The sequence below is a fragment of the Canis lupus genome, chromosome 34, assembly GCF_003254725.2.
Source record: "Canis lupus dingo isolate Sandy chromosome 34, ASM325472v2, whole genome shotgun sequence".
In the NCBI taxonomy this organism is placed as follows: Eukaryota; Metazoa; Chordata; class Mammalia; order Carnivora; family Canidae; genus Canis; species Canis lupus.
The window spans coordinates 32,976,977-32,982,492 of NC_064276.1; the positions used below are offsets into that span (position 1 = coordinate 32,976,977).

General features: G+C 37.9%; 1 long non-coding RNA gene across 1 annotated transcript; it reads left to right on the top strand.

The window, feature by feature from the left end:
• On the top strand, positions 1-3,897 carry LOC112645924 (uncharacterized). Its single transcript, XR_004812093.1, has 4 exons — positions 1-1,563; positions 1,656-2,038; positions 2,480-2,587; positions 3,059-3,897. It is a non-coding gene; the product is annotated as an uncharacterized LOC112645924 (long non-coding RNA).
• Positions 3,898-5,516: the final 1,619 nt, after the last annotated feature.

Genomic DNA, 5,516 nt, shown 5'->3' on the forward strand with positions numbered 1-5,516 from the left:
TCAACCACTGAGCCAACTAGGCGTCCCATTTCCCAGGATCTTTGTCTACTACTGTGTCCTCCACTCCCTACCACCCACCCGCATACATTGTCCTTCCCTTCTTGAAGACAGAGGACGAATCTAAAATAATTTTCCTCAAAACACCTATTCCTGTTCTTCATATAATCACTCAAAGGAAAGCAAGTAGGACAATATTAAAGGATGGATTACCTTATTGCTCTCAAGAATTTTGTGAGAAAATACATTAAACCAAAGGACTGAGCTCTAATGGCATAATCCTAGACAGGCTGGTGGGCAGATGAGTCATAATTATGGGTTAAAGAGTTTCACTTTTTGCTACTTACTTCCTGATTCTCCTGCCTAGTTGTAAAGGGGCTCAGGAACAAAAGGTGACACAAGATGCCTACTGCCAGGTTACAAATCCCACGTAAGTTACAAACTATCTCTGAAGTCAGAGATATAAGGTCAGTCACTGTTAGGACCTTAATTCTCTCATCTGTAAAATGGGAGGGATGATCATATCTGTGCTGCCTAGCTTCAGAGAGAATAAACCCATCATTTCAAAAAAAGAAGATAAACTTTAGACTTCAATTTAGATAAAATTGAACGTTGTAGTGATACTTGTCAACCTAAATTTGTACACTTGTGGAAAAACTACAGTTGATTAAAAACAAAAACAAAAGACATCAGCTACCCAGTTTAAAATGATAATTTTCCAATCACAATTATTAACTGAGCTTCTTTCATAGTCGAGAAGGAATGAATTATGACCTTAAAACAAAGGTCTTTCCTTGTAATCCACTTATTCAAGCCAGATTTCTAATTCTTGGGTTATAATTTACAGACTAATGTTTTCATTATGCTTTATCTCAACAATTCTCTTAAGTAGTTATTCTGTGCAAGGCACAATGCGGGGAGGGAAGTGGGGGGTGGAGGATATAATGCTGAGTGAACCATAGACCCTTTCTGTGAACAGTTTACGAGTATGGCCCTTGTTGATTTAAAGGGTAAATCAGGGGCACCTGGGTGGCTCAGTCGGTAAAGCATCTGCCTTCGGCTCAGGTCATGATCCCAGGGTCCTGGGATCAAGCACCTATTGGGTTCCCCACTCAGCGGGGTGTCTGCTTCTCCCCCTGTTCTTGCTCTCTCTCTCTCTCACTCTCTCAACTAAATTAATTAATTAAATATTTTTTTAAGAAATGGCTAAATTGAAGTTCTGGTTGGAAATTAAATAACCCAAGGAGAGATCAGAGCAAGAGAGCAAGAGACGTCATGATGTAATCATGATAGTTCTAGAGAAGGAGGCCTGTTGGACAAGACAATGGGATAGGTTAATCAGTAGAGTGAGCTCAAGCTGGGAAAAAGGAAAGCGATGCCCAGACTCCTTAAAACATATAAACGTTACTTCATTTTTATTCTCTTTTGATGAAGGACAAGGCCTTTGCTCTGTGTGCGGGCCTGTTGTTGGTTGGAGCTCTGCTTAGTCTCTTAAGCCAAACAACATCGTTCAGATTCCAGTTTCGGCTTCACTGAGTGGGGCAAGACCTTCAGGATGTTTGTTTGGTAAGGTCATTCAATGTAAATATGTCTAGATTTGAAGGCGGTTTTATCTTGGTTTTGTTTTTCATCTAACCTGACTGCAATTTTTCTTTCAGATACCAGCCACCATGGAGCTTTTCCAAATCACTCATCTTAATTTTCATAGAAACAACTCTTTTATTTTTTCACTCTCATATTTCATTAGTTTACGTAACAGTTGATTAAATTACATAATTAAAATAGCAAGTGGAATTGCATAAACAGCTTTTAGAACAAACCACTAGTCTGTAGGAGGCATTCTGTTCAGTAGACAGACAAGCCAAGCAGAGATTAAGGGATGTGCCAGGAGTCTTCAGCCCAGAAGTGCACAGGGGAGAGACCAACTAACAGAGTGGAAAGCCTTCCATCATCCAGTGAGTTGGCGAAGTGGAGTCTAGGGCTTCTCCCATACATTGAGGTGACTAGTGAGGTAAAAGGAGGAATTGGTGATCAAGAAAAGGTATGTGAGAGATAATAGGGCCACCAGTGGTGTTAAGAAGAGAACTTTGAGCATTGTTGGTAGAACTACCAAGAGGATGTTGAGATGACACCTACAAGGAGGATGGAACTGTTGTGGGGTGGGTTGGGGTAGAAGATGACAGTGGGTTGGGGATAAATGGGTGACAGATAAATAAGGGAAGAGGAGTGGTAGGGTGCACTCTGCTTTTGATGGTTTGCCCACAAAGGAAGATAGATTGGGTGGAGCTTGAGGAAACAATGCGGTTGAGAGAAAGTTTGCTATGGGGCCTTTTGTTTTGGGGTTAGTACACACAAGAATTTTTTCAAGGAGCTAGTAGAGAGGGATAGGTCAAAGATTTGAAATGCCACATTAAATATATTGGAATGTATGGAACGTTATTTCTTAAGGCAATGCCCTATTATAGTTCATTTTTCATTTTAGAGGCTCAATAAATTATGGAATGAATGGTCTTCAGAGTCACTAAGAGGAAGAAAATTGAAAAGATTGCCTGGCTAATTGAAAAAGAAATTTGTTTGAGGGCCTCAGGTGGTATGTACTTGTGTTAATTTACTCTGATTAAATGTGAATGTCCCCCCAAAATGGGCACAATCGTATGATAATATCCCAAATAGAGAATCTGTTAAACAGTATGTATTTAAGAAGAAAAACAAACTCTGCTTTGAATAACAATAATTGGTCCATTTAAAACCTTTTATGTACAACTGTTATATATGTTTACTAAGCAGTTTATGACATTTACAAATGTTTCATAACATTAAGTGCAAACAGGAGAATGTGAAATTGTATAAATAATATTACTGTAATCCTGTTAAATTACTTACAAAAATAATTTGTTATATATTACTACTTTTAAGGAATTAGATGGAAAGGGAAAAAAAGGTGGATATTTTCAATAACTCATGAAAATCTATTCTCTTCAGGATAATGATGCTTTCCGCTCATTTGCTGGTTTTAACATTGTTGAACATATCCCTGATCATAAGATCTGTTTTTCCATAGGAGTGAGTTGATATCACACCATGAAAAAGGAGAGTAAAATACCCAGCCCTGAGAGACCATTTTCCACGTCTTCCCTCTCTCTCTCTTCCACCATCAGTAATGAATTAAGTCAGCTGTCACTGCGTGACTTTGGGACAGAGAAACTAAAGTAAAAGCAAAACCATGAAAAACTGGTTTTTTGCTCCTTTTCCTGCTTCTATTCTTGCTGGGACCTACACCCCCACCTTATATAAGCCTTATAAAACAGATAGTGTATGTCCTCTTTTTAAAGGTCAAGAAGGTAATGATTTTTTGGAGTCTTCCAGCACAATCAATAACACCTAAGTTGTGACTAGGTGGGGTCTTCATGAAAGTTTTCTAAGACCGCTGACTCATCAGGACCCTTGGCTCCGGGGCATAAGTGACTATTATGAAGAGCACCTAAACACTTGGCTTTGTTCCTGGATCCTGAGAAGACACTACACTGGACCACAATTCTCAATAAAAACCCCACGCCCCACACAAAGTCAAAATTCACTCTTTCTTCCTTTCTGAGGTTCCCAGATGCTCTGTCTGTATCTATACTCTCTCTCTCTGAATCTATGATAAACTCTGTTCTCACTTCCTCTCAGCCCACATTTGATTTCTGTCCTGCACCTGAAGTCAAGGATCCTCTTGGCTTGTCCAGTGGGACCCCTGTAGGTCCTCGGACCTAGCCAGCCTGTATCAACCTCAGATGTGACTTCAGTGTCCCTCTCAACATCAGCCCGTGCCAACAGTGTACAGCACTACGCCTAGTATCTAGTAAACACTGAACACATTTTAATGGAGTGAGCGAATAAACTTAGCATACAATGGAATCTATTTCTATTCTCTGGTGAAAATCAAAAGAAATAACAAGGGAATTTACAAGATAAATGAAAGAGATAGAAAAGAAAAAATTCTGGGGAAAAATATAGAATAAAATTTATCTGATTTTAAAAGTAGTGCAATTTCTAAGTAGGGAAGTGTTACAAGAAATCAGAAATGAAAATAATTAAATACATTGGATTACTTGAAATTCAAAATTGTTGCATCTCAAACAATACTAAAAAGGTTAAAAAGCAGACATTTACAGAATATTATTTGCATAGATTGAATAGATTGCATAAATTACATAGATTCAACTTCATATAATTGTATACACATTGTTAAAACACTAAGATAATTAAAAAATTGCAAAGTTCATAAGCATATAATAGTCCATAAACAGTTCGTAAACAGGTAAACAGACAGTAAATATGTGAGAAAGTATTCAATCTCAGTAATCAAAGAAATGAAAACAATACTAATAATCTCATAACTAAAAAAACAAAAAGCAAGATTTTTTTTTTAAAGTTTAAGATTGGCTTCATGTGATCAAAAATATTTCAAACAAAAATATGCTGCAAAGGAAGCTGTGAATTGATACATTTTCTGGAAGGCAAAACGGCGATTCAGATCAAGGACCATAAAATATTCATACCTTTTTTTCAATAATCTGTCTTCTAGGAATCTAACCATAGAAAGTAGTCTAGAACTCAAGAATACATTTTTACATGCAAAGATAATTATCACAAGGAGTGCCTGGCTGGCTCAGATGGTAGATCATGCAACTCGGACCTCAGGGTTGTGGGTTTAAGCCCCATGTTGGATATAGAGATTACTTAAATAAATAAGCTTAAAACAACAACAAAACAGATAATTATCACAAAATCTGTTATTATAAAAAAAAAAGTAGAAACAACCTAAATGCTGAACTATTGGGAAATAGTTAAATAAACTATAGTATAAATGATATATAAAGAATAGAATATTGTGATATAATAATTTATAAGAAATATACATTTGATCATTCAGATGACCAAAATACATTTCTCAGATATATTTGGTCTCCATCCACATTCCCTGAAAATGCTTCAGAGCCATAAAGGTGAAATAGATGTCTTGTTAAGAATGAAGGTGACTTTTGGACCCCACCCAAGGTCAAGGTCAAGGACTAGGTGCCAGGAGGACCAAACATGTGAATAAAGGACTGAAACTCAGTCCCATCCCCCAGTGTCAGGGAGAGGGGCTGGAGATTAAATCAGGCTATGAGCAATGACTTAGGCGATTATGACTTTGTAAAGGAAGCTGCCAGGAAAAACGTAAGAACGCAGCTTTTTGGTCCTTTATTTCAGAGATCTTCCTGGTTGGTGAACAGGTGAAGCTCTGTGGAGAGTGACGTGCCTAGAATGGGCATGGAAGCTCCCTGCCCTATGGATCTCTTCCTTTAGCTGTTGATTTGTATCTTTTATCATATCCCTTAATAAACTGGTAAACAGGTGTTTTCCTGAGTTCTGTGAGCTGCTCTAGCAAAGTCATCCAATTTAAAGGGGAGGTTGTTGGAACCTCCAATTTGTAATAGGTTGGTCAGAAGCGTAAGTAACAGCCTGGGGCTTGAGACAAGTGTCCGAAGGGG